At 37.5% G+C, this 18,411-nt stretch overlaps 1 protein-coding gene across 6 annotated transcripts in view; it reads right to left on the reverse strand.

Moving 5' to 3' along the window:
• The window catches only part of AFTPH (aftiphilin), a 63,060-nt gene extending 46,576 nt beyond the window's left edge, over positions 1-16,484 (reverse strand). For 5 of the 6 annotated variants that reach the window (XR_005025828.2, XR_005025827.2, XR_005025826.2 and 2 more), the window contains exon 1: positions 16,302-16,484. The gene's annotated coding sequence lies outside the window, so the exon portion shown is untranslated. Of the gene's footprint in view, positions 1-15,624; positions 15,721-16,301 lie in introns of all 6 variants that reach the window. The other variant, XM_036890339.2, reaches the window with a different exon arrangement.
• Positions 16,485-18,411: the final 1,927 nt, after the last annotated feature.

Genomic DNA, 18,411 nt, shown 5'->3' on the forward strand with positions numbered 1-18,411 from the left:
TGTTTATTTTTAGGACTACCATACTCTCTTCAATATAAGTTGCAAACTTTAAGGCTACTTAAAGTTTCCCATTCCCAAAGCTGCATATTTGTAAGAGATCTCACAATTCTTTGAACTTGCCAGTTTAAAAAAAACATGCAAGCATCACAGACATCAATTGTATCAATATATCATCAACTGCATAAAAATATGCAGTATTATTTAAAACATTTGTTAAATGAGTATCTTACATGCTTTCATTCTCTACCTAAATCAACACTAGTTATTCAGCGTTTACTATATATTGTTACTATGTGAAAAGCGTTCATGAATTAACTTCATTTTACAGATGAAGAAATAAAAGCTTAAAGATGTTAAATAATCCCTCACAAGCTATAAAACTTGAACATGTCTAAGTGCAGAAATAATTGACAGCAAAAATCAGAATTACAAATATCCTCCCTTAAAGGTCTCTGAGTTATTTAGAAAAAGGTTTCTGAAACTTCCACAATAATTTGGAAGGAGAAAAAGGATGCTTACAAGCTAATAACCAATAAAATGGCCAAGAAGTGAATCTCTTGTTCCAGTATTAATGTACACAGTGGTAAAAATGCAGTAAATGAAAATATCTAAGTTGATCATGGCCAAAAGTGACAACCAAATTTTTGTCCTCCTGGTTTTGATGTACTCAAGGATGATTCACAGGAGTATAAATACCACATACATGATGTAAATGACAACAGGGGCGGCAACACATATTCACTCTTAAATAAATGTTGCTAAAGAGCAGTAAGAGTCATCATTTTATAGGAGCTGGTTTTCAAATATTCCTAAGAATTTTTCTCTTTACTGTGCATATTGAACTTCTACACAAATCCATAAGGTCTTTTACTTGTGTTTAGACAGTTTCACAGTAAAAACTGAACAAGGTAAGTAAAACATTAGAAATTGTTTTACCTTTATCAGATCACCATATTTGAGAGTTTACTATTATTTCCAAAAGGTACTTTAACTTGAAATTGAACAAATAACACTGGATAACTGTTGATAACAAGGCAACAAAACAGAAGCTTCAATGAGGATAGATGCATTAGCTCTTGGAGAACAGTTTTCTCCCCTAGTATTCTCTGTTCTTATTATATAGTTACAGAATAAATTAGCCACTTTATATTTTCCACCCTAATATCCCTGAAACTTTATAATGAAAACAGAATTGGAAATCAGGTACTACTTCAATTTCCTTAATTAAGTAAAATTCATGAAATTTTCACTGAATAAAATCTTGCTTACTTCCTCACTATTGTCCACAGACAACCCCTGGACCTTCTGTTCTTCCCAACTGCTTGTTCAGGGGCATCTTTGAATTTCTCCATTACTACTGATGCTTTCTCTCATCAGCCTGTAAATAAATGTTCAAGACTCTTTCATCCTCAAACAAATCAGAGCAAAACACAACAAATCCCTCCCTCCTGTGTGCCCTTCTAGCTCTGCCCTCCTCACCAAGCTTCTTGAAAGTGCCCTGTCTTCACTACCTCTACTTCCTAACCTCACTCATTCCCAACTCAGCACGATCTGCCTTCCATCTCACCACTCCACTGAAATTGCTCTTCCAAGAGTTACCTCACTTGCGCTCAGAAGTCTGGAAATGTGGAGGCACAGGCCTGTATTGCTGACCACTGCATCCTCAGGGCTGGCTCACAGCAGGCACTAAATACACTATTACTGCTTTTTCTGGAGCATTTATTCTACTGATCACTTTTGAACTGAGTCCCCCCTTCCACCCCATCACCAGATTTCTATAACCCTAGCACTGGTCTCCTAGTGCTCCATCAAATAAGTTAGGACATATCTAAGTTCAATCTAGGAAAGTAAGTGTGATCTGAGACAGACTGGCCTGAAATGTGATATGTGATATAAAACAAACCCAATCATTTGTGCTGCAACCTGTCCGAAGAAAGAATTATTAAGAGGAGTATACTTATATGCAAGTTAGGAAAAAAAAACAGCTAAAGGACAAAAATTTGTTCATGTTTTTAACAGACCAGCTAACATGAGTATCTGCTTCAGTTTGAGGCAGTGTCTTGGCACAAGAAGAGGTGTCAGCAGAGCATGACACTACGCTGGATAATCCAGCTAATTTCCCTTGTTCTTGTTCTCTGCTCTCAGTAACTTTCTATAGTACTTCATGTAAATTTCCCACAGATTCTGCAATCAGACAACATCAATACATGTTTTGAGAGAAATTTCTTCCTGTCAAGTTTTAAATTAGCATTCTAATCAAGACTGCTAAGTTAAACCTCAAGAGCCCACGGTTTTCTAGAAAAACAAAAAACTAAACCCTACTTTGTAGACTTTCAAAACTAGATACCACTGTAGACTGCAACTAAAATAGGTACACCTGGGCAGGTCCTTGGCAGCTGCCTTTGGTCTTGACAGTACTTTTATTTTATAAACACATACTATTAGAGCAGCTCACCTTTTAGAGAAAAAAGCACTTAGTATAAGTTACAAAACTGCAACCAAGTGCAGTTAGAATGGAATTATCTGAGCTAATGAGAAAGGAGACAATGTCGTAGATAATATAAAATTCACAAATTTGGCCTTAGAGTGTGACCTATGTAACAGCAGATCTACCTCACAAATTATGTCTTTGCCAAGTGCTATTAGTTTCACTTTAATTTGTACACTGGCAACTCATTAATCAAGGAAAAGATGACATGTGAGGCAACAGAAGGAAACCAGACAATGAGCCAGGTTTAAAAATAGTCATAAATTATCCACAGATAGCAACATATAATGACATTTGTGGGGCAAATTATCATAAAACCAAAGTTTTGTATATCTGAAAAATCAAATATAAACACATTCCCAAAATAGTGTTCGTGAGTATTCATATGTATGGTATATAAAGCTCCACAAGTAGGTCCACCTGACTGATAACTTCATGGAAACTATGGAAGGAACTCCCATGGCAAACAGATTTCTAGCTGGTTGACCCTTTAGTACTGCTGCTTGGTTTAAAGTTTTACTTTCTCCTGAGAGGTAGGAAGGCTAGAGGGTAAAAAGAAAAAAAAAATTATTGTTTGCAATGTACCACTATACCTTTAAGTTAGAAATAATTTGAAGAATTAGAATTCTTCAAACACCTGCTGAGACCCACAGAAAAAATATCTAATATATGTATACATACATGAAAAAGTTTCACTAAACAGCATTTGCTCTTACTCTCTGTATAACCTTAATATTTTTAGTTCTGTTTCATTTTTCCTTAAAAGCTAAATTGATTTTGCAAACCTAAACAGGTCATAACCCAAAGTGGAAAAAAGAGAAGTCTGACAAGACACTAAAGAATTTAGAGAAAATAACCAAAACTAACAATCTCCCCCAAATACTATTGGCATCACTGATAGGCAAAAGCAGTGGGTCCTTCCATACAGGGGTTGTGAACAATGTCAGGTAATTAAAAAAAAAAGCTGTGAAATTTGTCTGTATTCTTTACCTTTAAATCATGTAAGCAATATGATTTAAAGTGACTTAAAACTTATGCAATATTTCTAACTCCAGGTATTTTCTAAGACATTGACTCCCTATGATCAGTTTTACAAGAACAACTCATTTTACAGACTTGAAGTTACCCCTTAAAGTTTGCTGCAAGAAAAAAATACTCAAAATATTTCTGTATAAAATCTTAACATAATTTGTGTTAGAAATGTATACCTACAAGAAATGTTTGCATGCATCAATTTTGTTCAAGGTTTAATCTACCTCATGATAATACTATTATTCTCTTTCCTTCTGATCTACTTCCTCTAAATCCAATTATTGCTTCCAGCATATAAGAGGGAACCCAGCTTCTTTTAAAACAAAGAACTCCTTGATCTGGTGCTTACAAGGACACAATGCACTCTTAAACTACATTATTTGAATGAACCAAGTAATGTGATACAATTAAAAGTGTTTCCTAGAAATCTGAGGCTTTCCTATACACTAACAATGAACTAATAGAAAGAGAAACCAGGAAAACAATAACATTCACAATTGCATCTAAAAGAATAAAATACCTAGGAATAAACCTAACCAAGGAAGTGAAAGACCTATACCCCAAAAACTACAAGACATTCTTAAGAGAAATTAAAGAGGACATTAACAAATGGAAACTCATCCCATGCTCTTGGCTAGGAAGAATTAATATTGCCAAAATGGCCACCCTGCCCAAAGCAATCTACAGATTCAATGCAATCCCTATCAAATTACCAACAGCATTCTTCAACGAACTGGAACAAATAGTTCTAAAATTCATATGGAACCACCAAAGACCAGAAGGAAGAATAAAGTGGAAGGAATCTCGCTCCCCAACTTCAAGCTCTACTACAAAGCCACAGTAATCAAGACAATTTGGTACTGGCACAAGAAGAGAGCCACAGACCTGTGGAACAGAATAGAGTCTGCAGACATTAACCCAAACGTATATCATCAATTAATATATGATAAAGGAGCCATGGACATACAATGGGGAAATGACAGCCTCTTCAACAGCTGGTGTTGTCAAAACTGGACAGCTACATGTAAGAGAATGAAACTGGATCATTGTCTAACCCCATACACAAATTCGAAATGGATCAAAGACCTGAAAGTAAGCCATAAAACCATAATACTCTTAGAAAAAAACATAGGCAAAAATCTCTTAGACATAAACATGAGCAACTTCTTCATGAACATATCTCTCTGGGCAAGGGAAACAAAAGCAAAAATGAACAAGTGGAACTATATCAAGCTGAAAAGCTTCTGTACAGCAAAGGACACCATCAATAGAACAAAAAGGATCCTACAGTTTATATTCACAAATGACAGATCCGATAAAGGGTTGATAACCAAAATATATAAAGAGCTCATGCACCTCAATAAACAAAAAGTGAACAATCCAATTAAAAAATGGGGAGAGGAGCTGAACAGACAGTTCTCCAAAGAAGAAATTCAGATGGCCAACAGACACATGAAAAGATGCTCCACATTGCTAGTCATCAGAGAAATGCAAATTAAAACTACAATGAGATATCACCTCACACCAGTAAGGATCACCACCATCCAAAAGACAAACAACAACAAATGTTGGTGAGGTTGTGGAGAAAGGGGAACCCTCCTACACTGCTGGTGGGAATGCAAATTAGTTCAACCATTGTGGAAAGCAGTATGGAGGTTCCTCAAAAAGCTCAAAATAGAAATACCATTTGACCCAGGAATTCCACTTCCAGGAATTTACCCTAAGAATGCAGCAGCCCAATTTGAAAAAGACAGATGCACTCCTATTTTTATTGCAGCATTGTTTACAATAGCCAAGAGATGGAAGCAACCTAAGTGTCCATCAGTAGATGAATGGATAAAGAAGATGGGGTACATATATACAATGGAATATTATTCAGCCATAAGAAAACAAATCCTACCATTTGCAACAACATGGATGGAGCTAGAGGGTATTACGCTCAGTGAAATAAGCCAGGCGGAGAAAGACAAGTACCAAATGATTTCACTCATATGTGGAGTATAAGAACAAAGGAAAAACTGAAGGAACAAAACAGCAGCAGAATCACAGAACCCAAGAATGGACTAACAGTTACCAAAGGGAAAGGAACTGGGGAGGATGGGTGGGAAGGGAGGGAGAAGGGGGGGAAGAAAAAAAGGGGTCCTACGATTAGCATGTATAATGTGGGGGGTGGGCACGGAGAGGGCTGTGCAACACAGAGAAGACAAGTAGTGATTTTACAGCATCTTACTACCCGATGGACAGTGACTAATGGTGTATGTTGGGAGGACTTGGTGAAGGGGGGAGTCTAGTAAACATAATGTTCCTCATACAACTGTAGATTAATGATACCAAAAAAAAAAAAAAACGTGAAAAAAAAAGCAACATTCAACATTCAGCCCCCACAAAAAAGTGTTCCCTTTATAGAACTTTGCATTAAAGTAATAAATAAAAAATATTTTCAAATTCATACTACCCTCAATCTAGGAAACAAGCCATTTATAGGATAAAATTAAAGATAGTAATGGTGGAAATATATACTGGTTCACATACCTGAGGCAATTTAGTAATATACCAAAAATTTTTAGGCACATTTTTTTGACTATGTAATTTCATCTCCAAGAATATATCCTACAGATGCATTCATAAGTATGCAAAGGTAGTTTCCACAAAAACGTTAATTCCTGTATTGTTTGTTTTAAATAAAGCAACTGAAAACAACTTAAATATCTATCAGTAAGGAATAGGGTAAATGAAAAGCACAGCCATTTTTAAAAAAAGTTATATTACTAGTAGTGAAAGGTGCCTAAAACACATTTTTAAGTGAAAAATGCATTTCTGAGAGGCATTCTGTCTCTTTTATCCTCTTATCATATCATCTTTCTCCTCCTCCAGTGGATCTGCTTCTTCTGCTTGCCTCATAAATATCAGTGTTCCCCAGGCCATGGCCTCCCTATAGTCTTTTCCCCAAGAGACCTCATCTACCTTTTGTCTGTGTGTGTGCTTATAAGGTCCAAAGCTCTACCTGTGGGCTTTCCAAATGTCCAGATATGCCTACCCAAATGCCTTAGTATCTCTATCTGGATGTCCCAAAGATATCTCATATTCCCCAATTCCAAAACTAAAGTCAACCTCTACTAAAAGAATACATAGAAACCATTGTTCCTATACAATATTCTGAAATACAAGTGCAGAAATCTGAATGTTACCCCTGACTGCACCCCCTCCCATAAATGAAATCTACAAATTAAATCCTTTAACATCTCTCACCATACTAGTTTTAACATCCCACAATCAATACCATTTTTTTGGGTCTCATAGTTTTTGGCCAGGATTACTGCAGTCCACTCCAAACTCCTTATTTTAGCCAACGGTTAAAGATACTCCCTCTTTGCTACAGCCAGACAAAATTACCTCCCAATTCCTTCACTGGCACAATGTTACCTCTACATTGTCATATATGGCATTTCTTCTAATTTCTTATTCTCATCTGTTTGAAGAACCTTACTAAGTTTTCAAAACCTTTCATGATGAAGTTTTTTGTTAAGTGAGATGACCAATATTTATCAAGTTATTACATGATAGGTACTGTGCAGGGCACTCATTCATACACTATCCAATTTAATTTCAACTATCCATTTTATAAGTGAAGAAACAAGACCACAGAGGTCAATAAATCTGCTCAAGGTCTCACAAAGAGTAAGTATGGAAAGTAGGGTTCTAACATTAAAGCCAGTGTTCTTCTCATTATGCCAGGTTGCTTGTCTGAATTAATCCTTCATTTTCCTACCTCTTTTATCACATTAAACAAAATGAGTAAAATGAGTTTCCATGTTTTTCTTTCCTGGTAGACTGTAAATCAATGCTTCTCAATCTTAGCTTTGTGTTAAGTTTTTTAAATTTTTATTTTTAAATGGAATAGATGGACCTGAATATTTGCATTTTTAAAAAGTTTCAAAGGTGATTCTGATGATTAGCAAAGGTTGAGAATCACTGTATTAAGGTTTCAGAGGACAAGAATATTACTAGGCTTTATAACTCTGGGGATGACATTAATGTCTCTAAACTTCACTGGTGAATGCATTGATATAGGCAAATCAGTAAAATAGTACCATTTCTTGCAAGAAGTTTTCACTTACAATGATTTGACTGTACAAATATTTCTTAAAAGTTCTGTTGTACACATTTACTAGAAATATCACAAAGAAATTTAACACTCTTAAGATTTCAAAAACGGAGTTCATAACAGTAAATCATCAATACTTTTCTGAAAAACAAAACTTGGAAAATTTCCTTACAAGATCAAGTTTAAGTTACTGCAGTGATCCCTCAAATGGATATAATTATGTATATAAGTTAAGTGTTACATATTCTTGGAAAAATAAAACCATGTTTAAAAAATTAATCAGTTTCACTTGCAGTTGAACATTAAGAAATGAATATGTGAAGAGCAACAACAGAAACTTCTCCACTTCCAGAAACCAAGGTCACTGGTAATCTGATTAAAATCTTCACTTTTTCTTTAGGTGTAACACTTGCACTGTGCTTCCAGTAAACTGAAACCTAATGAGACGGACAGCTATTGTTTGCTGGTTCATCATGATATAGGAGACTGAGTCTGAAATATGAAAGGAGTAAGAAATGATGACTTAACTACAAATAAACAGTAATGAATACTTAAGCATTCTGTTTGGGCTTCAGGTAAGTGAAAATCTGAATTTGATACCTGGAATTCTTAAGTTTTTTTTAGGAACAAAGATTTAAAAATACAGTGCAAAAAGAGTTAAATTATCTCTTAATGCAGGTTCACTACTTTTTTTTTTAGGTTCATTACTTTTTATAAAACACTACTAAAAACAAAAGCCTGAAGAAAATAAATCAATGCTTCAGATTTTCAGTATCACTGTAGCAGAAGTGTTTTACCTGCAAATACTCCAGGTCAGCATTTCTACATCCACACAATAAACAATTAAGATGAGAAATGTAAATAACAGCAAAAATAGAAACGGCTACAAAACATAAGCAGTGACTGAGATGAAAACAACAATAAAAATAGTGCTTGGGAGGGTGGGTGAGGCACAAACAGCACTCATTTCATCCATTCAAAACACTATTGTCTTATTAGGATGTACGCAAATATTAAAGATCCTACTCCTTGAAGTCTTTCTTTGAAAAGTGTCATTTAAAGTTAGCATTCAAAAATAAGATGTGACGTAGAGTGATCTCCTCTATAACCTAAACACAGAATTGTTAACTTTAACATAAAAACTGAATCTTAGCAATGTAAGATTTTTGCATTTGTTAAGTTTATTAGGTATTTTACCTTTTTTTCCTGCTTATCTAAGATGGGGGTCTCCACTTCTATTTTCTAACTTGTGAGCACTGGTGAAAGCTCTCTGTACTTTTGTAGTACATCATCATATCATAAGCAAATTGAGTTTTCTCCATTCCAATTCTATGCCTCTGTTTTTCCTTATCAATTGTGCTGACTAATGCCTCCAATACCAAATCTAATAGTAGTGGCGATAGTAGGCATCTAGTCCCCATTAATCAAAATACTGATTTTTTTTTTGAGTTATATATGTTTTATCATATCAGATATCCAATAATTCTTATTTTAAGTTGCTTTGTTTAAAAAAATCAGAAATGGGTTTTAAAATGCCTTTTCAGCACTTAAGGAGATAATTACATAATTTTTCCTTAGATCTATTAATGTAGCGAAAAATACCAATACTTATTCATAATTGTTTGCAGCCTGTTCAACAGGGAAGTCCAGTTTGTTTTATGCTGCAGGAAAAAGATAAACTTCCAGATAATCAAATAAGCATTGTGTTAGATTATCTACTCAATTACACATGTCAAGCAGACATATTTAACTTCTTTGATCTAACTTATTCCTTACATTCACTTTTACAAGCACACTTCAAAACAAAATTTTTTTCTAAATATTAAACATACTCAACTTAGTAGTGTTAAGTTCTTCCCAGTTTCATCCAGGCTCTCTTCTTACTTAATTCTCCCTCCAATTTCATCTACTTAGAGTTTAATTACCTCATTTTAGGACTCCCAGATTTATCCCTACAGCCCAGCCCAGCCAACTCTTTACTAGGTCTCTCCAGCTGAATTTCTTAAAATCTTGAATGGACCTTAGTAGGAACAGAACTCAAGCTTTTCCTCCTCCAACCTGGCCCTCTACCAGGACTCTCGAAAGACCTGCCCCCACCACGCACCCAGTTACTAAGCCTGAAACCTAAGAGTCATCCTTGGCAAAGCTCCCCAACCTCCAGTATCTCTAAAGAATGATTTTTATCTCATAAATCCCTCAATTCTGGAATATCCATACCTCTTCCCAGCCCCTCTGACTCCATTCTGGTCTAAACTGACACTACCATCAAAACCAGTCTCCCTGACTAGTAGTCAATCATGCCCAATGCAAATAATCTTTTAAAAAGTCAACTTGATCACATCAATATCGTTTGTGACAGATTTAAAAAATAATCTTTAACACAGTCTATAAACCATTTCCCTCTCTTCAGTGATGATGGCTCTTCCCTTCCCCCATTGTTTTCAATTCTCTAAGCTAGGCTTTCAGTTTTTGGATGACAGACAACAATAGCACTCTTTTGTGCCAAAGGGCCTTTGCACCTGCAGTCCCACTGCCTAAAACATTCCCTCCACACATTCTTTGATTCTTAGATGACGGATCAATTCCCAGATAAGTTAGTCCTAATAACCTCCCCCAGCTCCTCATACATATATTTCTTTCAGAACATAAGAACTGCAACAAGTTACAGTGTGTAATCACGCATTTATAATTTAGAAAATAACTGCAAACTATATATACTATGAAAAAACATACTGACAACCTTAAATGTAAGAAGGGATTTTTAAAAACCTGTTTACTACTTTCTAAAACAGTGAAGTTGATCTTATACTTCTCTTCCATAGATAAAAATAGGCCTATGTCATGCTTTAGACCAGGAGTGTCCAACTGAAATAGAAGCCACATACACAATTTTGTATTTTCCAGTAGCCAATTAAAAGAAAACAGATGAAATTAATTGTATTTTGCTTAAGCCAAAGTATCCAAACTATTTTTACTTTTACATGCAATCAATGTTAAATATGTATTTTAACATTAGTTTTCAATATCTGGTGTATATTTTACAATGAAAGCACATCTTTCTTTGGATTAGCTTTATTTCAAGCGCCACATGTGGCTAGTGGCTTCTGTACAGCACAACATAGTTCTAGAAGATAATACTGTATTTCATGTACTTAAATAGCTTGCTAACAGAATCAGACTTATTTTAAAACAGCATGGCATTAAGCAATTCTAACCTTTTATTAAACAAGTACATGTCTCACATTTAAACCTTTCAAAAAATTTCAAATTAAGCAAATGTTCCACATTCCTGAAATGCCCAAATCCGAAATAAAAATTCAGGTAAACAATTTTAAAACTGCATTTTTACTGAGTATCCTGAGGAGATTACAGGAAGATGGGTACTCTCGAACACTGCTAGTGGGAGTAATTTTGTTACAACCTCTTGGAAAGCAATTGCTTTCCCTTTGTTTTAGCAACTCCACTTCTGAGACTCAGTCCCATGGAATCAACCAAGACAAATTCAAGGATTTATGTACAAACTTGTTCATTGAGATACATTCATGTATGTGTATGTATGATACTCATATATCCATAGAAAAGAAAAAAAAACGAATGTAAACCAAAATGTTTACAGTTACCTCCCTGTAGTGTAATTATTAGTGATATATTTCTTCTGTTGTTGCTTAAAATATACATGTATTTAGTGCTACTTTGTGCCAGGCATTTAAAACAGATGGGTCCCTGACATCAAAGGGCATTCCCGCTTTCTTTATACTTTTTTACATTTCCCAAATATTCTACAGTAAGTATATTATCCTTTCACACTTACAATAACCAGAAAAATATAATACGGAGTGGATGCTGATTTGGGCAAATCAGCTATAAAGGGACATTTTCTGGTCAACTGGGGAAGAATTTGAATATAGCCCTGAATATGATTTTACATGAAAATTTCCTGAAATGGTAAGAGGAATCTAGCTGTCTAAAACAAAACCTACAAAATGGTCTACATAGTAAGATTTCATTTTGGTAAAAGTGCACACATATAAATACATAAGAAAATTGAGTGGAAAGATATGTACTCAACTGTTAACAGTGGGGAATACTGGGTAGCAAGAATGTGATTATTTTTCTTGCCTATGTTCTACAATGCTCTGGTAATAAAAGACTATTTTTTAAAATTAATAGATACACACATTCCCTATTTACTGAGCATCTACTATATACAAAACTGTGCTAGGTTCCAAGAGGTAGAACTGAGTAAAGGTGTCATAACCTTAAAGAAACTTATAATTAGGGGGGAACAACACAAGAAAAACAGTAGAAGTGATTAATGCAAGGCAGAATATAAATGACAAATGAGTACAATGTGATTACAACGATTCTAAGAAAAAGATCTCACTTGACTGGGAAGAGGAAGAATGGTGAAAATTAGAAAAAAAAGCTTCATGAAGGAGAGAGAATTTGAAATGGGAAGTATTGTCATGGAGAGGAAACAGCTGGCACTAAAAATAAAGCGTGGGGCAACTGTCAAAACCAGTAAATCACATAATACAAGTTTGGTCAGAATGTAGGATACATGAAGAAGGTAGGCAGTATGCTGGGAAAGTAGGCTGTGAGGGCCTTGAATTTTCAGGAGGGAGTACCTTTGGAAGTTTCTTGAATTTAGCAAACAAATTAAAAGAGGTCCCAATTCAAGAAACTGTCCTACCACTTTTCATCACTACTTCTTGTACCATCTTTGTTCAAGCCATTACTATCTCTTGGCTGTATCATTGAAACCACCTCCTAATGGAATCTTCCTGCTTCCACTCATGCGCTTCTATAGTTTTCTGTACAGCAGCCAAACAGAGCCTTTTAAAACATAAGATTATATCACATCACTTAAAAACCTGCAATGGCTTCCTATCTCACACAGTGAGGGGAAAAAAAGCCAGTCATTTCAATTACTACAAAGTTCTACAACACTGTTCTCTTACTCTCTAACTCTTGGGGCACATATACTACTTTTCCATTTGCAATTTTTAAAAATATTCCAGGCATACTTCTGCCTCTACCACTCTTTCCCTTCTCTTCACTTCCTTAAGGTCTTGTCTTCTCTGACCCCACCCTACAAAACAGCAAGCCCCCACAACCTCCCACTCCTGGCTCAGAGTCAGAAAGCCTTATACTACCCCATGTCCCAAAACTGGCTCTATTTTTCTCTATGATACTTAACATCTTTTGTCATCTCTCTCTTTTTGTCTATCCCCATACACATATACAAACAGGCCTGTGTGCACACACAAACAAGTGCAAGAAATTGAAGCTCTAGGAGGGCTATTTTTTTTTTTCTTTGTTCATTTCAGTATCCTCAGCACTTAGAACAGAGCCTGACATATTTCAAGTGCTCAATAAGTATTTGCTGTATGAATGAAAGAAGAGAATACCACGGTGTTAGTAGATATTTGGTTGAAATGGTTTGTGGCATATTTTAAGTATTTACAGGAACAGGACCTACAATGAATTTATTCCAATTTACTAATTCATTTTCCTCTGGAACTACTCACCAAAATAGTGTTTGTAAATTAAACTTTGAGCACTGAGACAACCGTTAATTTATTGGCAATTTATCTCTGTAAGGTTTACTCAAGTTTCTTGGAATAGGGGTGGTGGTAACTGAATGACAGGATGAAGTCTCAAATATCCTTTGTTCCTTCTTTTTCACCTATCCCAAACTAATGAATATACTTTAACTCCCTGCTTCCTCCCCACTGTATAGTTTCTTTTTCTTTTCTCCAAGGAGTAGGTCTAATCCAGACCTATGAGCCCCTATACCAGAGTAAGGCCAGAAACAGAAACTAGGAGTTTGATACAGGGCTGCTGAGATGGTTGGCAGCAATTAGAGAGAAGCCCAGGCACAGAAGTTACTGCAGAGGAACCTAAAGAGAGCAAGAGTTCTCAATTCAAGTATTTTCAATTAGAAGCTCCTTGTATTTTATACAGGAAGTCTACACAAAAATGATACTAACTCCTTCCTGTCCCCTAATTTAAAAATACACAATGCTAAAAGACAGAGTGATACTTTATAAATGAGAAACCTGAACTTTTTATTATGATTTCAAATTTATAACAAAGTTTAGGAAAAAAATATATATAATGAATGATCATATACCCACCACCTACTTGTGTTAAATCTTTTACAAATCTGCTTCACAATTATTTTAAAGACAGTAAAGCCATGGTTGAAAAATCATGGGCCCTTCCTATATCCTTTAGCCCACTCCAGTTCTCCAGAAGTAACTTTTATTCTGATTTGGTGTTCATCATTCCAAAGCATGTTCCCATACTTTTGCTACATATTCCACTATTCCCAGAAAATACATTGTATAATTTTGCATATTTTAAAAGCAATATAAAAGAACTATATAAATATCATAAATAAAACTATCATACAATTTCCTGGCTCTGCCACCAGCTGTTTGACATCAGGTAAGTTACTTAATATCTCTGTGCCTCAGTTTCCTCTGAAAAATAGGGATAATACCACCTACTAGCTTAGAGGGTGGTTGTGAGGATTAAATGAGTTAATATCAATCACTTAGAAAAGTATCTCAAACACAGTAAGTATCAGTGTAATTACCACAGTTGTGAAAGGACTGTGATCATATATATAGATATGTACACACACACACTGATTAACTACCAAAATTATGTATATATGTATATATATATTCCATATAATGCCATATATTTTTAAACTGCATAAAAACTAGAAATACTTATGAAGTTCAGGCTGTTAAGGTTCACCAGCCTACTTAAAGAGGAATTGAAAGTGCTAAGCTTAGTTTCTGTTTTTTAACTTACAAATTGTAGGTAACATTAAATGAAAATATTTGATTCTAATAATTTATGACTGTTTAAAAACAGCTAAATACTTAAAGGCCCTCTTTTATGAGTGTGGGGGGTTGGGTTGAAGAGTAATCCCTCAGTGAGATGCTATACAGACTTTTTACACTGTTAAGGGAGGCACTTTAGATTTCACACAAAATAAAACATTGATACTCAAACTTCACTACTTTTCTGGACTAGTTTTTAAGTAACTGTAAGCAGAACAAATTAAAACTTAAAATGATGCTTTATAATAGGATTCACCTAGATTACAAGACTTCTAAAGGCAATTGGATTCTGCAAAATTTATCAATGCATTGTGGACATATTTTTGTTTTGATGTAGGATTTTTATAATAGTCTCTAGGTCAAAAGATCAGAAAACATCAGAACTTAAATGCCCTACATATTATGGTGAATTCCAGTGATTTCTTTTCGTGGGCTTTTTAAAGATTTTTAAATATATCTGTTCTTTGAAGATCAATTAATATATCTAACTGATAAACGGGAATTCAATCTTAAGAGCATTTACTAGGTGCCATTTACTGGGCTGGATATTGTACACAGGATCTGTCTTTTAATCATGTGAAATATCTTCATGGACAAAAATTTAGAAGGCTACCACAGAAACTTTGTTTAAACACACATACTTCTGCAAAGAGTTAAAAACGATTACTACAAAAGCCAGTATTTAAGGCGGCAAAGCATATGTGTATCAACTGTGAAAATTATATAAACACAGTAGTGTTGAACACGTTTCCCCTAGAATTTAGCACATTATTTCTATGTATAAACTGCGAGCAACAAATAAATGTAACATCAAGGTAATTATCACCCTCTTCCACCCTCCAAAAAAAGCCAAACTCGAGTACAAAAATGTAGCCAGTGAAAAGGAAGATAAAGTTCAAAATTAAACTCCCACTTTTCTTCTCCTAAAGTGAGAACTTTGAAACGGAATCATTGCTTTTGTTTCATTCGTTCCCCCCACCCCCGCCCACCAGAAAAATATTTACTAGCAAGAGTTAGTCCTTCCCTATGTCCCAACAGAAGAAAATTCAATAGGAGAATCTCAAGCTATAACTGGCATTCATCAACAGGAGAAAAACCTAGCCATTCTCAGTACTTTCCTAATGAAGAAAGTAACCTACCGTCTTTCACCCGATACTCCGTCCCTTGCCCAAGCAGGATGCAGCACCTGCCAAATTGGGCGCTCAAGGAATGACGGTCCAACTTTCGAACGCAATCTGGGAAGAAGACTCAGATTATTTCGTGAGGAAAGCAAGAAGGGAGCAGAAAAGGTGCTCTCAGGAAGGACGCATGAGCTTTAGGGCTCTCCTGTCTGTTGGAGGATTCAAAATCCTCTTACTTCAGAGACTCTTGGAAGCAGCACACGCCGGTAGCGGCCGGCCGCGGGCCTGGGCGAAGCAGTGTTTACACCTGTCACGAGGGAGGCGGAGGCAAGGAGAAAGAGGAAGCCGACCAGAGCCCCAAACTTCTCAACAGCTCCCGGGAGGGAGCGGCCGGCGCGAAGCTGTGGGCAGCAGGAGGCGGAGAGGCAGGGGAGGCGGGAAGGGCTCACACTTCCACCACCCGTGCCCGGGAAGGCGAGAAGGGCGCCGCCGCCGGCGTCCCTGCACCCGCCGCGGAAGAAGGAAGAACCCAAGCCCAGAGCCCGCAGGCCCGCAGAGCCGGCACCGGCCGCGCAGTCCCCGGCTCCGCAGCAGGCAGGTGGTCTCCGCTCGGGCGAGGGTCTGGCCTCCGGGTTGGGCCGGGTCCCCGCACCTTCGCCTCCCCGCATCTAGGGGAAAGGAGTGGTGGCGCTTACCTGACTCGTTCGGGGCGGCCGCGATGGGCATGGCTCAGGGGCCCGAGGAGGAACTGTCTCCCCGGGGAAGGACCTGCTAGTCCGACGTGGAGCTGGCGAGAGCGGAGGGCAGGCTGCTCACTGCCCTGTCAGCCAAGCAGCGCCATGGACGCCCACCCGGAGTTTCAGTGCTGCCGCGGGACCCCCATCCCATTACCCTCCGCCCTCTTCCGCCGCCGCCGCCGCCTCCACCTCCTCCTCCGCGGAGACCCCCCGCCCACTCCACACACTCTCCCATCATGCAGCGGGGGAACCGCTGCCGCCTATACGTCACTTCCGGGCGCAGGTGGCTAGGTCGCGGCCGAAAGCTGATGGTGCAGAGGGTGGGGGAGGACATTCCAGGGGAAGGAGTGTCACAGAATCTTACCCCAGCGCAGGCGCCTTCGCACAAAACCCCGGCCGCCATTTTGGGTGCGGGCAAGCTGCCTTTTTCCTTTACTTCCTTTAGAGCCCGAACTGTGGTGGATAAAGACGTTCGCGCATTCCACGGCTAGCTGAGACAGGGCTCCCGGCAGGGGACAGATGCTGCCCCAGCGGTTTACGTTAACCGGCCGCTCAGGACTGAGTTGCGTCTCTTGCTCTCCAAAAAAATTAAAAATTGCAAAGGTTTTGAACTGCATAACCTTATCTTTATCAAAATCCTACTGGAGAGCACTTACCAGCTTGCCCTTTTCTCCCCGAAAAACAACTTTTCTTTCACAGTCCAAGTCCCTTTCTCTTTAAGCTGACAGAAAAGAAGCTGATATTTAACAAATAACAAAGAAGAGATTATTATAACTCAAACTTCAGATGGGAATCAAGAGGAAAACACCCGCCGATCTGATAAATCGTCTTCGGTACCAACACCAACAAAAATAATTGGGGAGTTTGCTAACGGATGGAGACGGTAATTTTTCATAGATGCTGTGAACAGATGATGAAACTGAAGAAATCAACTTTTGTATTTCTCTAAGAGGGTTCATAACAGATTCTGCCATCAGCCTTAATCAGTTGATCGTCTGCGTTTGCATTATCGTTCCCCTCCGTTACCATGAAAAGCTTAGACCACCAGCCACTGTAAAAATCAGACTACGAGGATTATTGTTACTGTCCGGGATGATGAGCCCAGGGTCCTACCCAGCAAATCATGAGCCCTGCCGGGGGCTCATTCCTCTCACTTTAGCCAAACCTGCACCAGTATTTGAATAATTTATAAAATAGTTCCAAAGCAGCGAAACTCGGCAGCTACGCAAAGAAACAAGAATGGGCAACACCCTTTTCAGCCGCAGAAAGGTGTCCACTCCCTTGAGTGGAGAAATTATACAAATCCGGGGAAAGATAAGGACAAAAGCAATTCATCACTGTTTATCCCGCCTCTGCAACGTTCTGGACAAATTAACTTGGAGCGCTAAAACAAACCCGCATTCATCTCTTTAGAGCTGAATTCTGTTAAGGGTTACGGAGCCTGCATCACTTTAAGTTGGAGTGCCAGTCGCTTTGTAATGGTGCTGTATTTTTTTGTTATTGCTGTTGCTAAAGCAAGAAAAATCTATACGGCTCGTGAAATTTATTCCTATTGTATTTCGCCCCCTGCTGGTTTCAGCTCCTGTACAAGCTTGAATATATGTCACTCTACGTGTTTATTGACCAGAAATGAAAGAACCAAAAATATTTGTGTGTGTGTGTGTGTGTGTGTGTGTGTGTGTGTGCGCGCGCGCGCGCGCAGAAACTGGAAATGAATTAGTTTTGACGACACGTGCTTGTTTTGATAGCTCTTCTAAACAAATTAGGATAAGAACATACTACAAAATCCTAAAGCAGACGCTCTACCAAGAAAGTGTTTAAAATGAAATAATGAATCTAAGCCTCAGAACATCAAAAAGAAAAACCTGGTTGTGGAGAAATGTCTTCCTGATTTCATGTATAACTTGATTACAAAAAGATGATTTTTGTCAGATAAATGCAGAAGGCAATTCTATTTGCTTGAGGACAATTCAGAAATCAGCGCCCAACTTTGTAATATATGGAAATTGAGTAGCTATTTGGCCAGCTGACTTGTGAGTGTAACCAACAAATTTGTAATTGTTAATTT

This window comes from Manis pentadactyla, chromosome 2 (assembly GCF_030020395.1).
Source record: "Manis pentadactyla isolate mManPen7 chromosome 2, mManPen7.hap1, whole genome shotgun sequence".
In the NCBI taxonomy this organism is placed as follows: Eukaryota; Metazoa; Chordata; class Mammalia; order Pholidota; family Manidae; genus Manis; species Manis pentadactyla.